The sequence below is a fragment of the Galeopterus variegatus genome, unplaced genomic scaffold (assembly GCF_000696425.1).
Source record: "Galeopterus variegatus unplaced genomic scaffold, G_variegatus-3.0.2 Scaffold2607, whole genome shotgun sequence".
Taxonomy (NCBI): Eukaryota; Metazoa; Chordata; class Mammalia; order Dermoptera; family Cynocephalidae; genus Galeopterus; species Galeopterus variegatus.
In genome coordinates this window covers 78,446-93,408 of record NW_007728718.1, presented here as the reverse complement: position 1 = coordinate 93,408, position 14,963 = coordinate 78,446, and the positions used below count along the sequence as shown (strand labels likewise).

The following is a 14,963-nucleotide window of genomic DNA, read 5'->3' as shown; positions in this document are numbered from 1 at the left end:
GGGAAATGCAAATCAAAACTACACTGAGATACCATCTTACCCCAGTTAGGATGGCTAAAATGCAAAAGACTCTGAAAGATAAATGCTGGCGAGGTTGTGGAGAAAAAGGAACTCTCACACATTTTTGGTGTGATTGCAAAATGGTGCAGCCTCTATGAAACATTTGTCTGGTTCCTGTTCTTAAAGGAAAAGCTTTCAGTTTTTCCCCATTCAGGATGATATTGGTGGTGGGTTTATTATATATGGCTTTGATTATGTTGAGATCTGCTGTACGGCCAATGTTCATTGCAGCACTCTTTACAATAGCCAAGAGTTGGAACCAGCCCAAGTGTCCATCTTCGGATGAGTGGATACGGAAAATGTGGTATATCTACACAATGGAATACTACTCAGCTATAAAAACGAATGAAATACTGCCATTTGCAACAACATGGATGGACCTTGAAAGAATAATATTAAGTGAAACGAGTCAGGCAGAGAAAAAGAAATACCACATGTTCTCACTTATTTGTGGGAGCTAAAGATAAATAAATAAATTCAATCACACACAAAAAATAACTGGGGGGTGAGGAAGAAGATATAACAACTACAATCCTTGAAGTTGTTACAACAAGCAAACGGAAAGGATATTGTTGGGTGGGAGGGGCCAGAGGGAGGAGGGAGGGAGGGAGGTTTTGGTGATGGGCCATAATAATCAACCACATTGTATATCGACAAAATAAAAATTAAAAAAAAAAAAAGTCTGAACACAAATTTTCAAAAAAAAAAAGTTGAAAGAAAATGGGAAATTGGCTAGGTATGTTGACACCTGAGGAACAACTTGGCAGTGAGTACCTGGATTATCTTTTCCACCTCATATATACAAGACTAGATGTTGGAAAAGCCAAAAACCCAGAAACACTCAAGAATATGGACAAACAAATTAACCAAAAGCCTCCTCTCAATAGCCAAAGGACCAGAAAATGGGAAGGCTAGCGAGACAAAAATTCTTTAGTCTATAACCCATCCTATCACCATCAGCAAAGTCAGACTGAGAAGCCTAGACTAACAAACAAACACCCTCATGAAATCATACTGAGGTATCACAACCCCCCTCCCCAGTTGGTTCTGGTGTGATGGCAGAGAAAGCCAAGTAGGGAAGCTGGACTTTTATCCTCACTGGACACATACATATTGCGTCAGTGGCAATTATATGGGAAGCCTGAACTTCTAATAGCATATGACATTGATGAAGTGCTCCTTCTTCCCCCCACCAAGGCGGTATCAGAAAAGCCTAGTTTAGAGTCTAGATTTTCATCACCATGTAGTTATAACAAAGTTATCCTCCCTGTGGTATCAGTGGAGGCCGAGTGGGAAGCACTGCTGAGGCACTCCTATCTACCCATCCCCAACAGGAATGTATCAGTGGAGGCTGAGTGAAAAGGCAGAACTCCTCCACCTATGCAGCAGTAATGAGGATCTGCCCCAAATTATATGTCAAGGAAGATTGACTGTGGAAACTATACTTCTGCCCCCTATTGCAGTACTGAGGCAGCACCCCTCCCCCATTTCCTCCTGGAATGTTGCCAGAAGGAACGCGATAAAAATGAAGGTTTAAATAAGATCCAGAGTTCCATCACATAGTTCCCCTTATATCCAGCTTTCCATTTAGAATCACTCATACCAAAATACAGAAAATCTCAACTTAAAGGAAAGAAGACAATCAATAAACACCAAAACTGAGGTGACAGAGATTTGAGAATTATGATGCAAAGATTTGAAACTAGCCATTATAATAATGATTCAATGAGCAATTATAAACACATTTGACACAGGTGAAAACAAAACAAAAAAAGGCTCAGCAAAGAAACAGAGGCTATAAAGAATAACTAACTGGAAGATTTATGATTGAAAAACAAAATAACTGAAATAAAAGTGTCAATGGTTGGGTCAAAAGTAGAATGGAGGAGACACATGAAAGAATCAGTGAAACAAATATAGGAATTGTGAAATCTGAACAACACTGAGAAAATAGACTGAAAAATTGAAAGTCTTAGGGACTTGTGGAAATGCAACAAAAATATAATATTCTTGGTATCACCGTCTTTGAAAAAGAAAAAAAACCAAAAAAGGTGATGCTGAAAAGTACTCAATAAATAAATAAATAAATAATGATTAAAACCTTCCTGAAGGGGGACAAAGATTTATACTGACAGACTCAAGAACAAAATTTCAAATACGATAAACTCAAAGAAAATTATGTCAAGACACATGATAGGCAAAAATGAGAAAACCAAAGACGAAGAGAAAAACTCAAAAGCATCAAGAGAAATGATACCTTTTCCTATAGGGAAAATTCAATTTAAATGACAATAGCATTCTTATCAAAAACCATGGAGACCAGAAAAAAGTGACCCATCATGTTCCAAAGGCTGAAAGAAAAGAACTGTCAACCAAGAATTATATATTCAGAAAAAACAACATTCAGGAAAAAAGGACAAATGAAGACATTCTCAGATGAAGGAAAACTAAAAACTTGACATCAGCAGACCTACCTTAAAGAATGGTTAAATATTACTCTCTAAGCAGAGAGGAAATAATAAAAGAAGTAATTTAGAACCATCAGGAAGGCAGAAAAGACAAGATAAGGAAAAATATGCACAATACACTGTACTTCTTTCCAGTATTCTTTTTTATAATTTATCAAGATACAATGTAGTTGATTTTCATGTCCCTTTACCAATTCCTCATATTCCTAACTCTCTCTCCCTCCTCCCCCCCACCAATATTAAATCTGTTCATTTGTTTTAACAAGTTCAAAGAATTGTTGTGATTGTGATGTCTTCTTTCCCCCCCTCCTCTTTGCTTGTTTGTATATTCATTTATTTATTTTTATTAGCTCCCACAAATAAGTGAGAATATGTGGTATTTCTCTTTCCATGCCTGGCTTATTTAACTAAATACAGTTTTCTCTAAGTCCATCCATGTTGCTGCAAATGGTGTATTTCATTTTTTATTATAGCAGAGTAGTATTTGATTGTGTAGATATATCACATTTTCCTTATCCACTCATCAGATGATGGGCATTTAGGCTGGTTCCAACTCTTGGCTATTGTAAATAGTGCTGCAATAAACATGGGAGTACAGGTATCCCTTTGACATGATGATTTCCATTCCTCTGGGTATACACCAGCCGTGGAATAGCTGGGTCATATGGTAGATCTATTTGTAATTGTTTGAGGAACCTCCACATTTTCCATAAAGGCTGAACCATTTTGCAGTCCCACCTTCAGTGTAGGATTGTTCTTTTATCTACACATCCTCACCAGCATTTGTGTTTCAAGGACTTCCAGTCAAGATGAGGAATAGACAGTCCCTAGCATCACTCTCTCCCACAAATCAACCAATTTACAACTATTAAAAAGCAATGATTGCCAAGCTGGGGCTGCTAGAGCTCAGGGGAAGATGAGAAGAGACCTATAGAGTTAGTGAAGGCAGGAGAAGCCATGGTAAGAGAAAGAAAGGACAGCTCCCACCATTTTGAACCCCAGCTGCTTCACGTCTTGAGCTGGTGAGTGCACAGAGCAAGAGCTGGCAAAAGCTGCAGCCATTCCCTTCGAATGAAGATGCTTGGAGTTGGCAAGGGAAAAGAGGGCTTGGTGGCCTCCAGGCCAGCAAGACCACTAACAGGGTTCCCATGGACCCTCACAGGAACGAGGATCCATAGACAACTGAAAAAAGGAGCCACTCAGAGGCTGGTGAGTCATCCCAAGGGACTAGTGTAGGGCCCATCCCATGGGAAGTGTTTGGAAGGCAGAGGGTGGGGGAGACTAGCCCACCAGAGGAACATTGGGGCACAACCCAGCTCATCTGACCCCCAGTCAGCACAGGACCACTCAGTGGAGACTGGTAAGGAATACAGAATTGCAGGGAGTGCAGTTTGCTGAAAAGACTCAGGCGCAGACCAGAGTTTCCACACAACCCAGGTGTACTTGGACCTCACAAGACCTGGAAGTATATACAAGGGCCACAATTAAAACCTTAGCTGCACAAAAATTCTTCCCCAGGGAATCAGCAGTAAAGCAGCAATTTACCTCAACCACAGGCCTCAAATGCTGGTCCTCACAGAAGTTCCCCCATTTTAAAAGTAAGCAAAGGACATCAAATTATTTCCAGTGTAGAGTTTAAGTGGTGGGAATAGCAAATAATACAACAGAGAATTGAAAGAAAAGACAAAATGCCCACAGATCAGAGACAAAGTCTGATATTAACTAGTAAAGGTCTAACACCACCAAAGAACACCTATAAAACTTAGAAGGACCGGAAGAAACCTGGGCTCCTGAGCCAGGGTGATGGGAGGCCAAGGGCCTCAGGCACACCCCCTTGACCACCACACCCAGCCCAGCAATGACCACTGAGTGGCCATGGGAATTTCCCCAGGCTCCTGAGCTGGGGCAGATGAGGGCCATGGCCATGCACCCTGACATCTGCAACCAACCCAATGATGACTACAAGCCATTGCAGGAAGTGTCACATGCTTCCCCCCTGGAATGAGGGCGTTGCCATGCACCTCAGCCAATCCCCCCTCCCTCCTACTCCTCCCATCCTATTTACTTCCTCCTTCCCCTCCCCCCACCCAACTGCTCTGCAACATCTTAGATTGTAAAAAAACAAATAAATAAATAAGTAAGTTATAAAAATAAATTAAAAAATTATGTTTCATAGTTTGAGCAAAAACTATAACATTGTGTGAAGTGGTTATAAATGTATATAGTATAAATATTTAAGACAATTATATTGTAAAGAGAAAGGGTAAAAGGACTTAAATTTTTTACACTTCACTAATAATGGCAAAAATAACAATACCAGAAGACCATGATAAAGTACATATGTGTAAAATATGCATGTGTAAGTGAGATTATATCAGTCCGTTTTGTTGTTGCTGTTGTTGCTTATTACAGAATACCTGAAAATGGGTTATTTATAAAGAAACAAAATTTGTTTCTTATAGTTTGAAGGATGAGAAGTCCAAGGTCCAGGCAACACATCTGGTGAGGGACTTCTTGGTGAGAACTCAAGAGTCTTGTGGTGACCAGGGTATCACATGGAAAGAATGGCAAGAGTGAGAGAGTTAATGTGCTCACTTGCTTTCCTTATAAAGCCATGATGGGCTGGCTGATTAGCTCAGATGGTTAGAGTGCAGCCTTATAACACCGAGGTCACAGGTTTCGATCCCCATATCAGTGAGCCACACACAAAAAAATTAATAATAAAATAAAATAAAAATAAATAAAGCCATCGGAACCACTCCCTTATAACCCATTAAACCATTAACTGATTGTTACATGAATGGATTAATCCATTCACAAGGGAGCAGTCCTCATGATCCAATCATCTCTTAAAGACCCAATCTTTCAAATAACATAATTGGATTTCCCGCCTTCCTAATGCTCTTACAATGAGGATCAAGTTTCAATAAATTTTGGGGGTCATTCAATCCACAGCAAAGATCATTCACTAACAAATTTGTTCAAAGAGACAGACACATATACTCAATACAGACACACAAATGCTATAAGTATATCAAAATGAGATCTGAAAAATATTCAAGTAACACACTAGAAGGGGGAAAAACAGAAAAATAAAAATAAGAGTGAACAAATAGAAAACAAATAAAAATCTGACAAAATTCTAAACATTCCAAATGCTACTTAAATGTAAATGGCCTAAGTACACCAATTAAAAAACAGAATCTGGCAAACTGGATTAAAAATAATGATCCCAGAGTGATGTAAGCAAAATGGCAAAATAGGAAGCCCTAGACCTTCCTTCCCCCACAGAGATATACATTTAACAACAACAGACAGACCAAAACACCTCTGTGAAAATACAGAAGCCAGTTAAAAAGTTTCTGCACCCCAGATAAGTATTAAGGCAAAAACACCAACACTTAGTAGGAAAATTTATGACACTGTCCACTCTCTCCACAGAGCCCCTCTCCCCAGGCATGTTGTGGAGTGATTGGGAGAAAACCCTCAACTCCTGTATCTAACCTCGAGAAGACAAGGAGTAAAACATACACCCAACACTCTGACTTTTAGGGGAACTGCCCAAGGTACCAATTTCTGTCTTGTCTGTATCCAAGTACTAATGAGGAATGGGAAACACATTAAGGGTCTCTGAGAACAAAGACCATCAACCATGACCAGAGATTGAAGTACCGAACAGAAACACTAGGTGGTGATCCAGTACTGCAATTCACTACAGCACCAGCGAGGTTGCACTATCACAGACAGACATCAGGGAGAGGGCCTGAGGAGAAACTAGCAAACTTCTTCAAATAGGAGATTACACCCATAACCCCAGAGAGGACATATACCCAGAAAAATACGGGAAAGTTCTCCAGAACTTCTAGCTAAAATGAGTGGGAAAAGTCTTCGCTGTGTGAAACTAGACCACAGAGTCTAGGACAATTGGCTCATTCTTCAAATGTCAAAGTCTCAAAAACAAAACATAACAAGACATACAGACTGACAATCATGGCACATTTAAAGTAACAAATTAAATCTCCAGAAACTGAACTTAAAGAAAGGAAGATATTTAAATTGCCAGAAAAAAAATTCTAAATTACCATCATAAGGATGTTCAATGAATTAGAAAAGAACACCAATAGACAACTGAGCAAAATCAGGAAAATGAGAAAACCAACAAAGAGATAACAAGTATAAAGAAAAAACAAATAAAAAGTCTGGAACTGAAGAATACAATAACTTAATTTAAAAATTCACTAAATGGACTCAGGAGCAGAATTTACCAGGCAGAAGAATAAGCAAACTCAAAGACAGACCTTTTGAAATTAACAAAGGAGAGAAGCAAAAGGAGAACAGAATGAAGAAAAATGAAGAGAGCCTAAGTGACTTATGAGACACCATTAAGCAGAACAACATACAGAAATGGGAGTCCAAGAAGGAGAAGAGAAAAAGAAAGGGCACAGACTTACCTGAAGAAATAATGGTCAAAAAATTCCCAAATCTGAGGAGAGAAATAAATATACAAGTTTAGTAAGTCAAAATACCTCCAACTAGGATAAATCTAAATATACCTACACTGAGACCCATCATATTCAAACTTTCAAGTCATTGATAAAAAGGGAATTTTGAAAGCAGGAAAAGAAAAGCAACTCATCATGGACAAAGGAGGTCTTATTAGATTATAAGCAGATTTCTCAGCAGAAATTATGCAGGCTAGAAAGGAGTGGGATGATACATTCAAAGTGCTGAAAGAAAAAAAAATCCAAGAATAACATATTTGACAAATCTACTCTCCAAAAATAAAGGAGAAATCAAAGCTCTCCCACTTAAACAAGGTTGAAAAAGTACCACCAGACTAGCCCTGAAAAAATGTTGAAAGGAGTTCTATAAGTTGAAGTGAAAGGACAGTAACAACATCACAAATTCATACACAAATATAAAATTTCCTAATAAAGGTAAATATATAAGTAAACTTAGAATACTGCAGCATTTGTACATAGATGAACAAATTATTTATAAATCAGGTATATATTTTTTTTAAAGAGCATAAAAAGAAATTATAAATATTTGCTAATAAATATGCAATACATTTTAGAAAAGTTAAATTGTGTCATCAATAACATTAAGTGAGGGGGCAAAGATACAGAGAAGTAGGGTTTTTATATGAGATTAAAGTTATATTATCAGCTTAAAATAGATTGTTATAACATTAAGATGTTTTATGTAATTACAAGATGCAACCCTAAAGAAAACATCTATAGAATATACAAAAAGAGAAATGAGAAAAGAATCAAAATATATCACTGGGAAGAATCAATGAAACACAACAGAAGGAAGCAAGAAAGGGAAGGTGAGACAAAAAAGCTGCAAGACAGACAGAAAATAATTATCAAAATGCCAATACTAAGTCCTTCCCTATTAGTCATTGCTTTGAATGTAAATGACTTAACCAGATATTAAAAGATATAGATGGGCCAAATGAATAAAATGCCAAGATTAAACTATCTGCTATGTACAAGAGACTCACTTTATATTTAAGGTTACACATAGGCTAAAAGAGAAAACATAGGAAAAGATATTGAATGCAAAACTGAACATACAAAGAGTGTTAATGGTCATATTTATATTACTCGAAATAGATTTTAAGACAAAAACTGCCATGAGACAAACAAGAACATTTTATAATGATAAAAGGGTCACTTCACATGAAGATATAAAAATTACAAATATATATGCACCTAACAGTAGAGCACCCCAACCATATGAAGCAAAGATCAGCAGATTTGAAGGAAGAAATAGACAGAAACTCAATAATAGTAGGAGACTTCAAAGCTTCAATTTAAATAATGAATAGAATAGCCAAACAGATCAATAAGGAAACAGAGGACTTGAACACTATTGACCAATCAGACGTAAAAGACATAGACAGAACACTTATCTCAACACACATATTACACAATCTTCTCAAACATACATGAAATATTCACGAAGACAGACCACATGTTAGACCACAAAACAAGCCTTAACAATTTTAAGAAGACTAAAATCATACACAGTAACTTTTCCAACCACATTGAAATGGAAGAAGAAATCAAGAGCAGAAGGAAAACAGGAAAATCTGCAAATATGTGGAAACTAAACAATGTACTCTTAAACAACAAATGGGTCAGTGAAGAAATCACAAAGAAATTTAGAAAACATTTGGAGACAAATAAAAATTAAAAAACAGTATACCAAAACTTATGGGATGTAGTGAAAGGATACAAAGAGGAAAGTTTATAGTGGTACATACTTACATTAAAAAAGAAAAAAAAAAAAACTATAGGTAACAAACTGCCTTTATGCCTTAAAGAACTAGAAAAAGAAGAACAAACTAAACCCAAAGTTAGCAGAAGGGAAAAAATAATAAAAATTAGAGAAGAGATATAAAATAGAAAAAAAAAATCAACAAAACCAAGAGATGGCTTTTTGAAAACGTTGTCAAATGCCTAGTTATTCTAGAAAGAATAGAGAAAAATCAAATAGTTAAAATGAAATAGTAGAAACGAAAGAGGAGACATCACAAATGATGTTACAGAAATATAAAGAATATTGTTATACATGATAATTACATGTCAACAAATTAGACAACCTAAGAGAAATAGGATAAATTCCTGGAAACATACAACCTACCAAGACTGAATTATGAACAAATAAAATAATTGAAAATACCTGTAACTATTAAGGAGGTGGAAGCAGTAATCATAAAACTCCCAACAAAGTAAAGTCCAAGACCAGATGGCTTCACTGGTGAATTCTATCAATCATATAAAGAAAAATTAATGCCAATTATTTTTCTATCTCTTTCAAAGTCTTGAAAAGGGGAAACACTACCACATATGGTATAGGGCCAGAATTACCCTGATACCAAAAGCAGACAGGTACACACAAAAAGAAAACAACAGAATGATTTTCCTGATAAATACTGATACAAAAGTCAGCAATAAAATACTAGTAAACTGAATTGGACTCACATTAACAGAATCATACACCAAGAAAAATTGGGATTTATACCCGGAATGCAAGAATGGTTCAACATATAAACATCAATCAATTGATATACAGCATTAACAAAAAAAAGGACAGAGACAACATGATCATCTCAACAGATGCAGAAAAGGTTTTGACAAAATTAAACATTTCACGACAAAAATAGTCAACAAACGATGAGTAGAAAAAAACTAACTTAACATGACAAAAGCCATATGTGAAAATCCCATAACTAACATCATACTAAATGGAGAAAGACTGAAAGTTATTCCTGTAAGATCAATGATAAGGGAAAGATGCCCACTCTTTCCACTACTATTCAACATAGTACTGGAAGTTCTAGCCAGGTAAATTAGAAAAGAAAAAAATAAGTTATACAAATTGGAAAAGAATAAATAAAATTATCTCTTTTTGCAGATGTCATAATCATATGAGAAGAATACCTAAGAGAGTAAAAAAAAAAAAACCCTGTTAGAACTAATAAACAAAATTAACAAACATGCAGAATACAAAAATCAACACTCAAAAATCAGTTGCATTTCTATACACTATCAATATTTAATCTGAAAAGGAAATTAAGAAAACAATCACATTTATTATAACATCAAAATGACAAAATACTTGGAAATAGTATTAACAAAGGAGGTGAAAAGCTTGTAGACTGAAAACTATAAAACACTGCTCAAAGGAATCAAAGAAGATATGAATAAATGGAAAGTAATCCCATGCCCAGTAATCCCACGGTAAATGCTGGACATAGTCCTATTTCCCCCTCCCTGTGAATACTGGAGTTCCCCCTCCCACCTGCGAGACTACCGCTGGCCAAGATAGTTACCCAAGGAAAGGCACTTCCCCCTTAAGACAAAAAGGATGCTGGAGGTAGCGGGGACCCTAAGTAAATGAACAAGTACTCTGGCGTTTGTTCGTATTCAAGAGAATAGCAAGTAGATTAACTCACCCAGATCTCCCACATGCTCTGAGTTATGTGAGCTGCATGAGCATTTTCATGTAAGCCTGAAAATGACATACACCTCTGCTCTAATCTGTTAACTACATAACTGTCCTATGTACTCCATGGTGGCACAGATTTCTGACTGATGGCTGCCTTGGAACCTCTCACAAGTCTAATAAACCAATGTCTCTACCTGCTGGACCTCCAGGTGATTTCTTTGGAATAGGTAAACACTACACAAGTGCCCTCTCAGATTTGGCGCTCCCATATAATAATTGGCATAGATGGTAGGCTCTCCCTATTGAAGTGGCTGTGGGAGAGATGGAGGGGATGGGAGGAATGTCACAGGGGGAAATACCAGGGTGAGCCACTGGTTCAATGTGGTCCAATATCTCCAGCTTGCTAAATAGCTGGGGATCGCTACATGAATATGGGGATGCTCCCAAAGTGCTAGCAGGACTGCTGGAAGTATTGAAGGCAGTCAAGGAAAGAGGAAATATTCAAAGGAAAAAGGAATACAAGGCCATTGTTGACACAGTAGCATGGCTTCTCCTCTGGGGGCTCAGGTTAGTAACTGAGAAGGAAATTGAGTAATGAAATCAAGAACAAAGGCTAAAAGAAGAGCTAAGGGTAGAAAGTGAGGCTCATTTAACTCAGGATGACAGCAAGGATATTATAGCACATCAGTTGGACTGAGCCACTGACCAGCTGCATGATTTGGCATATTATAAGGAAAGCAGCTGCCACAGCCTAAGCTCTGTGCTGTAGTTACAAACCCAGAGTGGAATCTTAGAAAATGGGAGGCCACTTCTGAGACTGATACCTCAGATGACGAAGATGAGAATTTCCAAGTGGAGGTAATCCCTGATAAAGCAGAAAATGTTCAGGCTAGACCAGTGATAGTGCAAAAGGTTAAGACTAGGCAAGAATGACGAGAAGGGCAAAATGCTCAAGATTTACCTGCTTCACTAAAATATGTGCATACAAGTACCCACCCTTACACCTCAGTGGAGCTGGTACAACTTGCTACTAAGTTTCATCAGAAAGAGAGAGAGAGAGCATTCCTGGGTGACTGCTCCATTTGCAGGATACAGGAAACGATGGCATAATATTGTCAGTGGATGAACTGGCAAAAATGGCATGGGTCACCAATCATCCCTCACTCTGGCAGTGCATTTACAGAGCATCGCAATATGTTGAAAATGCCTCCCTGCTGACGTGGGTCATGATAGGCTGCTGTGCCTCATGGTCTGATGAAGGGAGTATCCCAGGAGTGCTCCCTCAGTGGTCTACTACAGAGAAGTTGTAAAAATTTCTTAGAGAATTGGTTATGAGACATGCTATTTACCAAGACCCCTTCTGTGGTCCAGACATCATGCAATTTACTGGAGGAATAAAAAACAGGGTTATACAGTCAGTTCCTAGTAGCTGCTATGGAATGTTAGTATCTGTTCTGTCACCCTTAGTAGAGCAATCAGTTCAAAGAGTGGCACAAGCCATAGATGATCTCAGGGAAACTAAAATTATACGACAAAAGAAAGTGATTTGCAAAGTGAAGGAAGCAGCACCAAAAGGAAAAAGAGGGGGAAAGGGAGATCAGAAAGAACCAGTGAAAGTTACTAGAAAACAGCGATGGGTGGACCTAACTAAAGCAGGGGTCAATCCATTAAAAAAAAAAAAAAAAGATAAGCAGCCAAATGCAACACTACTTAAACTGTGGCAACAGCTGCCCAAAGAGATATGGTTTCAGCCTCTGCCAGAAAAAAATGGTCAGAGAATCAGCTGATAAGGGGATAGTCTATTCAGGGGCAGTGCAGGCAGAGCCATGGCTGAAGGAATTCATAAAGTTTCCCTCTATGGAAGGTCTCCTTAGCTCACTCTAAGTGGAGCTGAGTGCTCTTCCAGAGGAAAACCAGAGAGATTTTGTGTTCCCTTGGTCCCAAGACAAGGGGTGGGGCCAAGGGACAGAGGAAATGCGAGCTGTCTCTGTCTACCAGAGGCCCCGTGTTGAGCTTGCTATATTCTGGTCTCCATGGAACATACAGAGGGTGATTGCTGTGGTAGATACAGGATCTGAAAGTACATTGATATATGGGAATCCATCAAAATTCAAGGGGCCAATTACTGCTGTAGATGGGTATGGTAGGCAATCGGTTAAGGTAAGAAAGGTGAAGTTAACTTTAAGGATTGATTGACTCTCCCCCAGGGAACATGCTGTGCATATCTTCCCAATCAGAGACTATATACTCAGCATTGATATGCTGCAAGTTTTGTGTTTGCATACCAGTGTGGGGGAGTTTTGCCTATGAAGTAGAGTTGTGAAACAGGTACACCCCATTTGCAACTTCCACCATCCCAGTGAATAGTGGCAACTAAGCAATATCAGTTTCCAGGGGGTCACAAGGAAACTGGGGAAAATATACTGGAATTAGCCAAGGTGAAAATAACCTGCTCAGCCCATAGTCCATATGACTCCCCTGTGTGGCATATCCATAAACCAGGTGGCAGATGGAGAATGACTATGGACTATAGGGAACAAAATAAGGTAAGTCTTCCTTTACATGCAGCTGTACCTAATATTACTGATATTATGGATAAATTAGGAAGTCAATTGGGAACATATTATGCTGTACGAGATTTGTCTAATGCTTTCTTTAGTATTGATATCCAGCCAGATAGTCAAGACCAATTCACCCTCATGTGGGAAGGATGCCAATAGACATTCCTGGTTTTGCCACTGGGCTACTTGCATAGCCCTACCATCTGTCATAGAATGCTGGAGGTAGACTTGGAAAAATGGACAATGCCTTCATCAGTGAAACTATTCCATTATACTGATGACATTATGTTAAACTCTGATTCTCTTACAGATCTGGAGGAGGCTACACAGTCTCTTATTGCTCACCTACAGATGAGGGGATGGGGTATAAGCCAAAACAAATTCCAGGGACCTGGATTGTGTGTCAAATTCTTGTGTGTTATATGGTCAGGTAAGGCCCTCCACTGTAATAGACAAGATTTAGGCATACCCTAGGCTGACTACTGTTAAACAATTACAGGAATTTCTGGGATTGTTAGGATACTGGTGGGTGTTTATTCTCCATTTAGCTCAAATAGTGAGGCCCCCATAAAAGCTAGCAAAAAAGGGAGAATAATGGGATTGGACTTCTGAGTGCCAAGCCACTTTCTGTTCTGCAAAAGCAGCAGTAGAGGGCATGCAAGCATTGGACTTTCTAAGTCCAATACTACCCTGTGAATTGGATGTAAATATTTCCTAAGAGGGCTATGCTTGGGGGTTATGGCAACAACAGGGGAAAGCTTGCCTTCCCATGGGGCTTTGGTCCCAGATATGGAAAGGAATAGAGGCCTGCTATACCCCATAAAACAATTAAATGCTTTTTATCAAGTATTGCTAGACACAAAACTGGTCACCAGAGAGGCAGCTGTGACAGTGAGGACTGCAATGCCAATTGCTGGATGGATTCATGACATCTCCATGTGACCCCACAATTCCAGTGCTCAGATGACCACAGTGACCAAGTGGTGTGCCTACCTGCAACAATGCAGTAAGTTATTTACAAGTCCCCTGAGTCACAAACTACAGCAGTTATTGGAACCCATCATATTTGTGGACACCGATGATGTGCCCACTGAACCCATGGTATTGACTCCCTCGTCCATTAAGGAAGTTGTGCCACCAGTGCCAGAAGAGGCTTGGTATATTGATGGCTCCTATCAAGGGCACCTCCCTTGATAGAAAGCCATGGCATACCAACCATCAATGGATATCATCTGGATGGATAATGGCACTGGGCAGAGCAGACAATGGGCTGAATAGCAAGCAGTACAGATGGTGATAGCCAAAGAGAAAGGCCCAGTAACCATCTGTACTGACAGTTGGGCAGTTTTTAAGGGTCTCATGTTGTGGCTGCCCCAATGGAAAAACAAGCAAACAAACAAAAAGATAACCAGACCTGGTTAATCATGAATATCCCCTTGTGGTGTCAGGACATGTGCCAAGATATACAGGCTATCAGCCAGCATAAATCAGTGACTGTGTACTATGTGTCTGGGCACAACCCATTGGGCAGCACAGGCAATGACAAGGCCGATACCCTGGCCCATGTGAGAATTCTGGAAGAAGCCCCTGCTGAAGATGTGGCTGCATAGTTACACAAGAATATGAAACATGCTGGACAAAAGACACTATGGGAAGTGGCCAAAGCTGGGGGGCTACAGATCTGATATGCCAACATTGTAATTGCCTATCAGAACTGTCCTATCTGCATGGAATGACATCTACATAAGCTTCCCCAAGAGATGGGACAGGTGTGTAGGGGAGACACACCCCTGAATCATTGGCAAATAGACTATATAGGGCAACTCCCCTTATCAGAAGGGTATTGTTGTACACTAACTTGTGTAGACACCTGTACAAGTATTCTGCAAGCTTGCCCCAGCAAATGGCCCAC

General features: G+C 38.9%; 1 pseudogene; it reads left to right on the top strand.

Annotated features, from left to right (window-relative positions):
• The window catches only part of LOC103598433, a 66,618-nt pseudogene extending 51,957 nt beyond the window's left edge, over nucleotides 1-14,661 (top strand).
• The last annotated feature ends 302 nt before the right edge of the window (nucleotides 14,662-14,963 follow it).